We start from the raw sequence: 15,351 nt of genomic DNA, 5'->3' as shown, positions 1-15,351 counted from the left end.
GGCCAAACGTAGCCTAATTGCGTCGGATTGGATCAGCGAATTGCCATGTGAGCAAGTCAAGAAGGATGACGAAGAGCTCGAAAGATATCAACTCATATGCAGAGAATGACCAGGCGTGTCTATCCCTCTGATAGGGATTTTAAGTGGCCAGCACTCAATAAGGGTGATTGTTTATCGATCCTGACTAAGGGTCATGATTATTAAACTGGATTGGAATATACCGACGAGCAATTATTCGCGAGACACTTAAACTTGGATATAAGCGAGCGAAAGTAATTGGGACACACTGCCTCTGGTATCATTTGATATATTCGCAAATTCAGCAGCTCCTTCTAATTGTTCTTGTATGTGACCCATTTTTATGGTTAGCTTTTCTCTGTTTCTTTGCAACTTGATTTTGGAAAGTTGTAACACAGAACTGGCTTCACTAATCACACAACTTTCAAAGGACCTTTTTGTGACCAATTGTGGGAAGTGACTCAGTGCAATGTACTCATGATCAGATATGTCCTTCTTAATACATCTGCGAACTTTTTATACATATACTATATAATTGGCGATTACACCCTTTTTTGGTGTTTGGCCGAGTTCCTCCTCCTGTTTGTGGTGTGCGGCTTGATGTTGTTCCACAAATGGAGTGGCCTACAGTTTCAAGCCGACTACGAACGGCAGATATTTTTTTATGAGGAGCTTTTTTCATGGCCGAACTACATTCGGATGTTTGCCATTGCCTGCCGCTATTAGAAAAAAACTTTGTGTTCATTTTGGTGATTCATGCACGGAAATCGGAACCTACGTACTGGGAATGGCAGTCACGCACCAACCCATTCGTTTACGGCTAAAGTGAGCATACCATTCACCTATTTGTGTAAAATCGATGGAAAATTGAAGCTGGTTTTCTAGTATTATAGTTAGTGGTGGACCATTGGCGCAACTATTAGGAATTTCTTAAAGATTTTTATATTTATATCACCATTCGCAATATATGAACGTCGTAAAGTCGCAAGGCGTCTCCTCGCAACTAGCAGGCAAGTTATTGGCTTAACAAAAAACTAGTTACTACAGTCAGACTGACCCTCTTTCGCACCAGTAATACCAGTAACGTACCAGATATTTATTTTTTTCTGATTTCGACTTGCTCAGCAGGATATCCACATAAACACATAGTTTTTGACCAACCAAATAAATTGAGTCGAAACCAAAACAATGACAGCTGCCCCGGCAAAAACTAACAGACCAGAAAGATTAACAATAGCAACAGCAAACAAAAGGCTGGCGACTCGAACTGCTTCTATACAGCATTCTATCGATTTTCCGCAATTCTTTTATATACTTGCTTACACTTTTTTCGCCTGCTAATGCTGGATTTTTTTTGTTTTGTTTTGTGCGTCCATTATTGGGTACTCAGTTCTAATTTAGCGGGCACTTATTTCGGGCTCATTGCCGGTCATTAACATTAAACGTCGGTTGGAGAGCTAAGTACGTGTGTATGTATGCTTATATGTACAAGAATGTGTGTGTGGGTTACTGTTGGTAAGGGAGAGTAAAGAAGCTAAGTGTTCCGAGTAGAGTGCGTGGCTTATGGTACTTGGTTAGCAGTGACTTGTGGCGCCTGCAAAAATTGTATTTATTTTGTTGGTCAACGAAAATTGGTCAAGTTAGTGAGGTGGAGGTGTCAATTGATTGTGTGGTGTGCGTGTGTGCCTGTATGTAGATGTGATTGCGAAAATATTTAATGGAATTCAGGTTACATAAAACTAATATAAATAATTTTTGTATCATAAAAATATTTTGTAATAAATATACGTATGTATGTATGAGTGGGTAAAAATAATAGAATTTGTGGCTAGGTAGCAAAAGCCAGTTGAGCGGCCGATGTAGGTAGTTGGTGGTGGTATATGCCATGTAGGGAGGAGTGAGAATGAGTGACGGAGTGGCAGGGATTGTACCTCTAAGTTCTTATATTTTCGTAAAAGTTCATTTAAGTGTATCTAAAGAGGTTGGGTGTGGAGAAAATTTGTAATTAAGAAACAAAAATCTCAGGCCAAACGTAGCCACAAAGTTACTTTGCAGTGCTGGTTAGTGATTTCGAATGCATGAACTTTTATGCCTTTGAGGCTAATTTGGTAATATGTGCTTAGTCTGTTAAGTGGTAAAATGAGATTAGAAGGAACTTAAACTGCCATTTGATACCCCAAAAAGTTCGAAATATTTATAAACAGAGTCTGCTTCTATGTATGAATACTATGACATTTCTCAACTTGTTTGTGATTAGAGTACAAAAAAAAAATACGAGATAAGTAAATAACATAATTCTAATGAAAAATTGCTTTAACAAATGCCAGGTTCTCGTCGCTGCTCATTTGCTGGCTCCACTGTCAGAGCGGCCAACCCAAAATTGTCTTCACTACACTTCACTGGAGTCATGTGGAATATCTGATACAAGAAGAAGTAAAATGAAGAAGTGTTAGAAAAAGTTTAATATTAGTCCAAAATAAGCAAGCTTGATCTAAAATAGAAGCGACAGGAGTTTTGTTCTGTTAACTTTTTTCTGGTAAAAGCTTTTCAAAAGTGTGTTTTACGTCAATTACCGGAACGCCCTTCAGGATGTCGGTACAAGTCTTTTGGATGGGCTCTACGGACATTTTTCATTGCCAAATGCAATTTTCCGAAAATGTAGAAGTCACAGGAATCCATATCAGGCGTATACGGTGAGTGACTGATGGTTCAAATGCGATTTCTAGTTAAAAAATCAGTCACAAGAGTGGATCGATGAGATGGTCATTATCATGCAATAAGCGCCAGCTTCCTCCTTCACGGTATTCTGGGCGAATTCGTCGAATGCGATAAAGTAAACACTTCAAAACGCCAAGGTAGAAAATTGCATTGACGGTTTGGCCCGCCGGCATGAACTCCTTGTGGATAATTCTCTTGGATTCGTGAAACCAAATGAGCATCGACTTGATTATTGACTTCCCCAAATGCGATTTTTTGGATGGTGGCTCGTCTGGGGCCTTCCATTTGGCACTTTGACGCTTAGTTTCAGGTTCATGTTGGAAACACCACGTTTTATCAGCAGTCACAATGTGGTAAAGGAAGTTCTCAAGTTCTCGTCTTTTCTCGCCTCTTTAATGAGGTCTTTCGAATGTTGAATTCTGAGCAATTTTTGGTACTCAGTAGGCCGGGTCGATTTGTGGGGAGGCAAAAAAATCGCCCATTGCTCTGTGACCTCTAAAACGAATTCTGATGTCCCCCAATTTGGGTCGAACTTTTTAGTTTCTTTTCTATAACTCACTTAAATTAATTTTTTCATTTACATATGTTCTGACTAATTTCTTAAGAGAAAAAATAGATATTATTGTAAATAAATAATAAATATAATTATAAATAAATAAAAATAAAGAAAAAACATAGCCATTTAGCTGATTTTTTCATGTAAAGGCCAAAAATGGTGATATTTTGAAATTGGGGGACATCAGAATTCGTTTTAGAGGTATGGTTCCTTCGGCAAAGTTTCTTACTTTGATCCCTAGAATACGATTTTCACAGAGCAATGAGCGATTTTTAAATCGACCCGCCCTGGTACTCAGTTAACTTGTGCAAAATGAAACGTGCACGAACTTTTCGTAAGCCCAAATGATTTGTTAAAATGCGATAAATCGAGGTTTTGGAGATATTAAACTCCGATTCCATGAATTTCAACGATGATTTCGATTCATTTTTGATAAATTTACAAACAATTTTGATGGAGTTTTCGGTGATTACTGATTTTGGGCGACCCGTATGTTCATTGTCATTTATGTCCTTACAACCATCTCTGAAACGTGTTAGCCACTCATGAACTCTGGCACGAGATAGACAATCATCACCATAAACCTGTGTCGTAAATTCAAATATTTCGGTAAACGTTTTATCGATTTTAAAACAAAATGCATATTAACTCTTTGTTTGGAACTCATTTTTGTACCGATGACACAAACATACTGACACTTTAGACCCAAGCTCTCACTGAAAGTCGGCTAGGGATGTATCTTCCAACTCACTAACTCATTAAAAAGATGGCGCCATCAAAAACATTTTTGCGATACCAGTATTGATTATTATGCTCTAAAACACGAAATCGAAGCTGCCATTCATGAAATTGGAGCCCAAACAATCGAAAATGTGCTTAAAAATTGGATTGATCGAATGGCCTACTGTAAAGCCAGTCGTGGCAGTCATTAGAACGATATTATTTTTCATTCATAAATGGCAATGTTCAATCTTCAAAATAAAAAAAGTTTGAAAAAATATTGATTAGTTTTTCTTTTATAGCTGATTCAAAAAGCAAATTTTACATGGCCCATCCTATATTAAGATGTATTTAATGTTAAATATTTTGGAAATTTTGTTGGTAGGTAGGCAGGTGAAAAGGTTGAAGTATCAGCCTAGCACTAAAACGCCGTTTTCATACCATTTTGAGACCTCCGATGGGTAAATGGGTAGATATCTACAACCAACCTGAGCTGTTGATGTAATGGAGATGGATGATGAGATTTTCGTTGGAGTCCAGTGTGCACTTAGTGACCTATGGAAGTTGAATGGCGTGGACACACTTTCTGCGTTCTGCGTGTGTTGCACTGGGGCCAAATGCTTTTCGAAATAGTTCACAAAAAATTAAGCTGTATCTATTCTGCGCTTTTCTCAGAAATAAGTTGTGCAATTACCTTTTAACAACAGTCAGGAGGATGCCGTTGACTGAGTGGGGGATCTCTGAAACCAATTCTGTCGACCCCTTCCTTGCGAGCTCATCAGCATTCGTTTCCCTCTATATTTCTATGCCCTGGTACCCAGAGCAGAAAGATGTTACCTGTTAAATATGAGCTCAAGGGTTTGATATATCTTCTGGTTTTAGTAAAAGAGTACGTCGGCAATGAAAATCTACAATAAAATTTGAAAGTAGTTAAAAACAGCTGGTTGATAAAGTTTTGAGTTCGCGATTTTTCAATAAATGCTTCCTACTTCACATCAGTATTTTTACTGAAGGTTTGGATGCAAGCTTTGCTGTAAATTATTTTCAAAACTAGAGTGTCCGGGGTTTTCTTTTTTGTTTTATTAATGATTCTTATTAATTTTTTTAAGTAGCATTTTAAAATATAATCGCTACTCGTTCTCCAGAAGATCTGTTACCGTTGTGCGTTTTTAACGCCTCCGAGAAGAGCTCAGCCGAGGTAAGTTGGATGCTGCATCCGTGACACGATTTTTTATTTGCTTTGTGAGAGCTACGGCAAATTGCTCCGGACTTCAGTCACAGTCGTGGTATGCCAAGATCACGATGAACGTTCTTATTTCTTATAGAGTATGACGCGTTTATTGTGCTTCACAGGACTATATTTTGCAGACGTTGGATAGAGTTCATTTAATTTTGGCTAACGCATCCCCAATATATACCACAGGTCCAAGCCAGTCTAGTGTTTGTTTGTAAATAAGTAATTTGTTGCGGATTGATAAGCCTGAGGGCCTACTAATGAGAGTAATATAGCTTAGTTAATTTCAAGTCAAGCTTTTCTCGTTTTTTCTTTACACGTGCTGGAAAGGCTTGGCATCGGGTGTTTTTCGCAAATATTTGGCCCCGTCGTCATCGTTGAGCAAGTATGGCATTATCATCTGCTAATGTTGCAGTTACTTACCAATTTGCCAATGATAAGTCGCGGGTATGCAAGAGAAATAGCAGAGGACCCTCGCAGTATTGTGTTGGCAGCATGGACTTGAGGTTTTGGAAGAGCTCTTCGTGCCATAATTTTTCGAAAGCTGGCGATACATCAACAAGAACGGCTGATCACACGTTTTTCTTTGCCATAGCGCGTTCTATGGTGCTTACGACTCTGGGTATTTGACCAAGCGTTGAATGATGTTTTCTGCAAGAAAATTGGGAAATGATAATTAGACGTTTATTTTCAATGAGTGACTTTCACTGAAGAAGTTTTAAAGTATTTTCTCAGCATTACTAGTAACAAAGATGTAAGAGTACACTATGTTAGCTACACCTGAATGGCCACATTTATACTTTTTAGAATAATAAATTACTACTCTGTAACTCCTCAGTCTACTAAATCTGATTCAATTAAAAATCTTCTAATCAATCTCTCAATTGAAAATGATAACAAATTTATTCTCAGTTTTTGACCCTACCTGAAGTATTTTTAATTTATTCCTTAATTGAATATGAACTATTTTAGGATTAATAGTAATCCTTTGAACAAATTGATTAATACCTTTACAATATCATATTTTTTGAAATAGAATTTTATTAACTTTACACAAAGAATTCAAAACATTGGCAGATTCCGAAGTACTTCAGTCGGGATTAAATTAATTCAAGAGGACTTTTTTAGCTTTATTTGATTTGTTTCCTTACCAACTTTTTCTGGTGTAAATGGAATAATACCCAGGGCAGTTACCATTTAGTTCTACTCCACCAGTGCCTTCATTAGGACGAAAGGTTTTTCCTAATGCTCATCAAATACGTTCGGTTTTTGCCTAGCCTATATTAGTCCAGTTTTTTTCGTCAATTGGGACAGGAGATTTGTTTTAGCTACATAAAAAGTATAATAAACTTAAATCAAAAAGGTTATTCATCGGTGATTTTCGTTGAAATAGTGGAGGGTAAAATTTCATAAGGAAAATATTAAAAACAAAAATACTTGAGAAAAAATGAAAAATGTATAAAAAAATCAACAACGTAAACTTTCTTATTCCAAACAGAAAATAGTTTTTTATGAATTTTTAAACCCGAATATCTCAAAAATCGTTAATTTTTGAATATCATGCCATGTAACCAAATTAATCAAAAATTACCTAAAATTAATATTCTTAATATTCGGCTTGACACTGTAGGTCCCTCCATTTGTGGAACAACATCAAGACGCACACGACAAATAGGAGCAGAAGCTCGGCCAAACACCCAAAGTGGGTGTATGCGCCAATTATATATATAGATATATAAATATTTAGGATGACTTTTCCGATAACCCTGAAAACATATAATTGGCGCGCAAATTTCTTGATGGTTGTTTGCCGAGCTCTTTTATAAATTTGTGGTGTGCATCTTGATACTTTCCCACAAATACAAAGGGATCCACAGTTTTACCACTACTCTGAACGCCAGATGGGTTTTTTTATGAGAAGCTTTTTCGTGGTAGAAATCCACTCGGAGGTTCGACATTGCCCGCTCAGGGGTGATCGCTCTTGGAAATACTTTGTTTTAATCATTTCGGGGCTTGCGCCCACAGTGGGATTCGGACCCATGCCCTATCGAACATTAGTAACGCAAAACTCATTCGATTACAGCAGCCGCCATTTAAATAGTTTTTATGTATTGTGTTTTTTTTTTGTTTGATTTTAATAAAGTTGTGCCCAGGTGCATTTTAAAGTTATCCAGTTTTGTCACATCAACTCCGTTTGTCACAGCAATTCCGTGTGAGCAGCTGATTCACAAGCTACAAAGCGTTTGAACTTTTACTTTGAGTTGAGAATCCATTAAATTTTTACGCTTCAACTTTTTTATCCGTTCAACCTCACTTTGCCAACGTTGCCGCAGTCATTTCACTTTGAGCAGAAATAATTGAAGTCTAAAGTGGCAAAGAGTTGGTTCCATCAAAAAAAAAAAAAAAAAAACAGAAAAAAATTCAAAGCTGACACTTGTAATTACTTACAAACATACATCCATTTGCATGTATAGGAACATGCACTTCCATAATCAGATGTGCCTATGTATGTGCGTATTAACATAGTAACAAGTAACCTCCACCAACATGAGCATGCATGTGTTAAATAAATGCCTTGGCTAATTGTGTGTAATCAGCTTGGCATAAAACGTCAACTTTTTCGAAAAGTTTTATTTTTGAAAAAAAAGAAAAATTAAAAAAAATTAAATCTGAAAGTTACTTTCCATTGCTGGTGGCTTCAAAGCGAAAAGTTCTTCCATGTGCATATATCGCGCATGAACTCAATGGAAAATTGTGTAAAAAGCATGGAAAGTTCCTGTAAATGCATGGCTAATGCATTAGATAGGAGGAGTCTGGCAAATTTTGTGAAAGAGATGAGAAAAGCCAAGATTGTGTTTGTGGCAGCTAAGTGGTTTTGTTGGTAATCGTTTGCATTTACTTTGCAGCTGAGAATTAGTGATTGAACGCCAAGTCCAACTAGAAGCCAAGGAGCATGAACGTACGAGTACATATAGTGGCTCACATTTTATTTCAAGCACTTTCAATTTAAGAATGTACTTATAGATTGTTATTACGTGAAAAACTGTTGCAATTTAAACAAAAAATTAAATTAAAAAATTAATTTTTAGTCATTGCTTCACCAACATAGGGAGCGGATCAGATTTTGTAGAAATACAATCCCACTCACAATAGGGTTTGAAACGCTCCAAGGTATATATTGGTTCACAGCTTATTGCATGCAGGTAATGGGAATAAAAATGCAGGTCGTCGCATTAGATTAAAATTACAAAATTAGCTTGAAACTAAATTACAGCTAATTTTGCTATGTCATAGCAAGGCACTGATGTCACATAAAGTAACGTTTCCTTATAGGCTTGGGCCAAAAGTAGTAAATGTGCTACGGTTTTATCAACTTCTGCTACTTTCACTCGGAAGAAAGTATAGTAAAGGGTTGCACACTGCCACTCCATCAATGTATTTGTGGGCGGAAATATTAGATGTGGCGCGAATTTAATGTAATTCGTTTTACACATTTGGTTTACATAGAAAAGTGTAAATGTAAAGGAGAACGAAGTTTAGTATAGTACAACGCTAGCCTGTCGTATAACGAAAATTTTGAAAGTAGGATATTTGTATTTGCTTAAAGAATATAGCTGTTACGACTAACTCTACTATATGGCTATATAAGAGCAAGGGTATATCAAGCAAAGGCGCAGGTACTTTATTACAATATATTAAAAATTCAGGCAATAAAAAATCGGACAAGACTTAAAACAGACATAACAAAATCTCGACCTGCCAAAATACAGATAAGACAAATGTACAGAAAACTCCAAATTACAACAAAACACAATGCACAAAAAAATTCGTACTGGAAAAAGCGGTTCAGGATTGAAATAGTTAACAGAGAATATGAAAATATACAATAAAATACTGAAATGTTATTACTATTTATTGCTTTTACACCGTATTGAGGGCACATAGTGCCACAATAAAAGAAATCCATTGTTGCAGATCTCTCGCTAAAATCTTCAGCTGGTTCCATGTTAGAGCGCTGTCAATTGCTTGGAACTCAGATTGAATATATTTCCGTCAAGAACCTTTGGATCTCCCTCGTCCGCGTGAGCCTTGAGGATTCCACTCGCATGACATTCTACTAAGAGAATATTTGGGTTTCCGGGGAGCGTCTGCGGGCCATCTCTACCTTCCTTCTCTAATTCCCATACGAGTGTAGTTCTGCCATGAAAAAGTTTCCCATAAAAAACATCTACTGCTAGAAGGCAGGTAGGTCTTTCTATTGTATGGAAAAACAGTAAGACGCACTCCAAAAATACGAGTAAGAGCTCATTTAAACACATAAAAATGATGTAACCGCCAAGTATATGTACATCTTATATATAAAATAAAGTCAACTTTTTGTGTGTGTTCGCTAACCGGCCGTGTCTTTGCACCGAATTAAACCAAACTTACACCCATTGTTAAGTAGGTATTGAAGATGGTTTACGTATAGTTTGGATGCCTATTGGTGGATAGGGCTCGAGATATAGGTCAAAACGTGGACCCGGGTAACCTTCGGATGTGTATGTACAATATGGGTATCAGATGGAAGCTGTTGGTGAATGCTTTAGTTCAGAGTATTTTTCATGCCGCTCCGTGACTAGGGTCTCGATATAGAGACCAAAACGTGGAACCTAGAATCTGTTTGTACAATATGGATATCAAATTGAAGCTGTTGGTGAATGCTTTAGTACAGAGTATTTTTCGTGCCGCTCCGTGACTGGGGTCTAAAGATATAGGTCAAAACGTGGACCCGGGTAACCTTTGGTTGTGTATGTACAATATGGGCATCAAATGAAAGCTGTCGATAAGTGTTTTAATACGGGGTAATTTTCATATCTATTGATAACTAGGGTCTCGAAATATATGCCAAAACGTGGACCCGCCGTGTCTTTGCGCCGAATTAAACCAAACTTACACACATTGTTAACACTTGATGATCATGAAAAAAGAAGATTTTTTTTTAATTTCAAATCAACGCAAATGAATAACTAAGAAACAATCGTCAAAAAGAAAAAAGAAATTTATTATTTTTTCAATTAACAATCGCTCACGTGCTTATATTTTTCTTATACATTTAGGAATTTTCACGGGGTAAATTGGAATTAATTAATGTAAGTTTTCATCAAATTTAGTGGATTTATTTTTTCGGTTCATATGCGATAAACTACGTTGCACCATGAGTGAATCAAATAATACAAAAAAAAAATAAAAAAACAAAATATAATCCACAAAATTTCAGAATACCATAATTACAATACTGTAATAGTACAAATGCCAAGACAATCGCGTATTCATATTAGTCGCTCGACAAATAATAATAGGCGCATGAGAAATGCTCGGAACAACGCGACATCAGAAGAACGTCAAGAAGAAAATGAAGCAAATCGGCAACGAATGGCACGGTCCAGATCAAATCGACCAAGAGACATCAATTTGAACAAAGCTGCTATGTAACGGAACTAGACTTGTAGTCAAACGATTGATGAATAATGTTATCGAAGCAACTATTTTAATTGGCAAATACAAGAATGAAGACGTTCTAATACCGAGAATTCCAATGATTCCACCTGAATTGCCATTTGAATTCAATCGTTTGCAACTGCCCATTCGTTTAGCATTTGCAATAACTATCAATAAATCACAAGGGCAAACTTTAGAAATGTGCGGGATGAATTTAGAAGAACCACTGTTCACGTGTTGGGAAGCCAGCAGCATTATATATTTACTCAAAAACAAAAAATATTGTTTATGCCAAAGCGCTTGAATAAAGAATAAAGAAATAAATAATATGAAAACCATATCTTTTCTGTTCTAAAGCATATCTATTCTATTTCAGTGTGCCCAGCGAAGTGGGCGGGGTTTGCTAGTATATAAATAAATATATGAAAAAAAACAAAAAATATCAGGATCTGTCGGATTTAAAGTAATTTTTTGGAAGCAAAAATTACTTGCCTATTTCGTTGGTTGCTCCAGATAATCCACTCTGTGGATGACCAAAAGTCTATAACAATTGGTACTGAAACATAATCTAGTAGAATCGGAGTAGCGAATCCATTTTGGTTAATGCTATTATTTGTTCCTTAATAAAGTTACGAACAATGTTATAAATATGCAATATTTGTGAGTAGAAATATAAAAGTATTCACAAGAAAGTACTGGGTTGCCCATATTCGACGGACCCCTGTGTTTTTTTTTTTAAATCAAGGAAAAAGTTAATTTTTTTGGTGTTGACGATGATAATCATTTTATTTGGTTGAAGTAGATTTGTTGACATCACTTTTGGAATATGATATCTCTCAAATGGCCGCCTCGAGCCTGTACGGCGTATTGTGCCCGTTTTGCAGCATTTTCCATAGTTTTAGCTAACATTTCGGCTGGAATAGCGGCTATTTCCTCACGGATGTTGTTCCTGAGTTCATCTATGGCCTTTGGAATATTAATATAAACCTTTGATTTTAAATATCCTCACAAGAAGAAGTCAGGTGGCGTTAAATCGGGCGAACGTGGTGGTCAGTCAAAATCGCCATTTTTCGACATCAAACGACGAGGAAACAATCTCTTCAAAAAATCGATTTTGGTGCGAGCTGTGTGTGGTGGAGCGCCGTCTTGTTTAAACCAGAACTGCCTCATACGCTTTCGACGAATAATTGGCATCGCAATTTTCTTCTTTTTCTTCTTCTTTTCACAATTGTCTTCTTTTGTTGAATGTAAATTTCAACAATTTGGGAGCGCTCGCGTGGCGTGTACTGTTCCATGGTAAAAATCTGCTTGGACTGACGCTTCCAACGCGGTATGTCATTAAGCGATCTGACGTCTCTGTCAAAAGATACAGGGTTGCCAGGATGGGTCCGTCGAATATGGGCAACCCTGTATTTAACTTGATTTCGAAGGTTACACTTTGGTAGTGGGAGTTCAAGGTTTTGACTCTAGAGAGCTGGGGAGTGTATTGATTTTATGTAGGGCAATTTTTTGCTGAAAAGTGTTTTACTCGTGGTCATTCTAAATGGTCTTAAAAATACTAACGCAATCTGCTCGGCAATGAAGGGCAAGCAAAATTGCCAGAAATAGCACAGACAATAAAAGGATTATAAAGGGTGGTTAAATTTCCAGAGCCGATTTTGAATGGGAACCACACCAAAACCTCAAGACTAACTCAATTTGAATCATGGAAAGATACACAATCGAGCAATGTGTTAAAGTTATTCAGGCTTATTATGAGAACGGGCAACAGTGAATGACCAATTTTCGAAGAAAATCATCTTCAGTGATGGGGCACATTTTCACCTCAGTGGATTCGTCGATAAGCACAATTGCCGCATTTGGGCGAATGATAACCAACCGAAAAACCAATGCACCCACAAAGGGTGACTGTTTGGTGCGTTTTATGGGCCGGCGGCATCATTGGGCCGTATTTTTTCGAAATGAGGCTGGTCAGGCAGTTACTGTGAATAGTGTTCGCTATCGTGAGATGATAACGAACTTTTTATGGCCCGAATTGGAAGATATGTATGTGGACGATATGTGGTTTCAACAAGACGGTGCCACTTGTCACACAGCTAACGAAACAATGGCTCTTTTGCGCGAAAAATTTGATGGCCGAATAATCTCACGTCGCGGCGAAGCCAATTGGCCGCCAATAACATGTGATTTGACACCGGTGGACTTCTTTCTTTGGAGTTATTTGAAAGAAAGGGTATACGTCGATAAGCCAGCAATAATTGAAGAGCTAAAGGATGAGATCATTCAGCACATTAACGGCATAGAACCTCAATTATGCCTCAGCGTCATCGAAAATTTGGACCATCGGGTGGAGGTGTGCCGCCGAGGCCGAGGCGGTCATTTGGCCAATAGTTTGCTTTATGCGTAATTGAGTCATATTAGTATTATCACAGTAAAGAGAAATGACAGTAGTTTCCTAAAAAATTGTATTTTATTAACACCGGCCTTTGAAACTTAACCACCCTTTATAAGATAACTTCTGATATGCAACACCATTAAATTGATTAATACAAAAAAAATAGGCTTTAGGAATTTTAGTGAACCCTTTTCCACTTAAAAATCATTTGCCTCTGATAGCTCATAAGTAGCCGAAATTCGTAGTACTCAAAAAAAAAAAATTAGCTACCTACTTAAAAAAATTCAACATTTAAAAGCTTCCGGGAAGCCTTACGCCACTACTTATGCACTAAAGAAGTGAACAACAGTAAACAAAATTCTAGATATCAAAATATTCCTTGGCACTTCGAAAAAGTTATTATTTTTCTTTCACGCGCGATACGTACACTTTTCCAGCGCGAACTTAATTTTTGTGTTTTTGTTCAACAAGAAAACCAGCAACATTATGAAGGCGGGAATATTTGTATTACGAAAATTTGCCTTCCCAGCAATGCTTATTACAACATAAACTGCCTGCCACTTAAATTGTTGCAATAACTTAAATAAAGTAATATTTATTTAGTTTGTGTGTGCGCGCGGATACATGTAAGTGCATATGTACTCGTATGTTGACATATTCATAAGCGCAAGAACACAAACAGAAACTTTCAATGAAAACTTTTGTTATAAACAAAAAAGGAAAAATACTTTCACAATCACACAAACAAAAGTCTTGCGAGCAAAGGCAACTAACAGGCAACGTCAAGCATAAAAGCTACTAGCAACAGGGGCGTACTCAGGCGGTGGAGGCAGCGGATTACAAACATGTAGTTTACACCCACTCGACGAGTGTCAAAAGAGTGTGCAATTCCCTATTGTGCCGCTGCTGCAGCTACATACCCACCTCGGATCCTGCTCCGATACGACGACGCTGTTCCTCGCAAACATTTTTCAAGTATAATTCATCCTTGTGCACATAATTAAATGCCATCAAAAACTTATGCGAGTGCTTTTGTTTGTGCCACTATATGTGAATTTGTATATGCACGTATTTGTGTATGTGTATGGGGATGTGCATACTAGTCATACTTGTTGTTGTTGGTGTTGTTCTTGTTTGCTTTCTCTATGGGCAGAATGAAGTTAGTGGTGGTTGACTGTTGATGTTGGTCTTATTTGTTGTTGTTGATGCTGGTGTTATTTTGATTTTCTGCTTAATTTGAATTGTTTGGAGTTTCACTTAAAAAAATAATAAAGCCAAAAAAAAAAATAAAAACAAAATCAGCCATACAAATTTGTAGAGGAAAAAGGCACATGGCAAATGCTTTCGAAGATGAAGTGCAACTGCAATGGGCTGGTGCTGCAAACTTTTGCTGTCAACACATGTGCAGTGAGCTCACAGAACTGACACAATGCAAAGCATGAATATGCAAAATTGTGTGTATCCATAGAAATGTATGTTTGTATGGGTGTGTGACATACACATTTATCCATATTATGCTTTCGGGAGCGCACTTTTTTTTCTGCAGCAATAGTCAGAGGTGTTTCTCAGGGCGACAGGAATGATTCTGCTTGTCGTAGTTTACGTTGTTGGTTAAGTGCAACGCTTCTGACCCAACTACTAACCCCGCAGTGAAAAACTGTATCCCAAATAAACTCAATTTCTGTTTCATTGGACTTGAATTAAATTAATTTAATTAATTAATTTAAATTAAATTAAAAAATTAATTAATTTAAATTAATTTAAAAATTGAGAAATTTGGAAATTTTCTTTTTAATGTCCCCTTTTTTGATCGAGATTATCAGGAATTTAGGTAACTTTTTGAAGTGAAACTTCTTTAGGCGCGTCGGGGGCCCCAAGGCAGATTGAAAATAGGCGAGTGAAACGGTAAGTTCGGAGCGTTACCGAAATCCGTCAAATGGGCGGGGCCAAGGAGCAGCTGCTCCTTCCCACTCTCGCCTATTCGCTCTCTCTGTCGCTCTCTCGCATCGCAAGCGCTGAACGATGTGAGGGAGCCACCGAGACACGCCGTCTCTCCCCTTCTCTCTCGAATGCCTTTCTTTCTCTCCCGTATATAGCACACAAGTAAGCATTGAAGTAGACTGACGACATGCAGGCAACCGACAATCGACAACCGACAACGGGTATTATAGATAGCCATAGCCCGTGCAAATGAGTGCTGTGTGTGAGTATCAGATAAAGCGCCGATTG

This window comes from Anastrepha ludens, chromosome 2 (genome assembly GCF_028408465.1).
Source record: "Anastrepha ludens isolate Willacy chromosome 2, idAnaLude1.1, whole genome shotgun sequence".
Classification (NCBI taxonomy): Eukaryota; Metazoa; Arthropoda; class Insecta; order Diptera; family Tephritidae; genus Anastrepha; species Anastrepha ludens.
Note: the sequence above shows the minus strand (reverse complement) of the source record.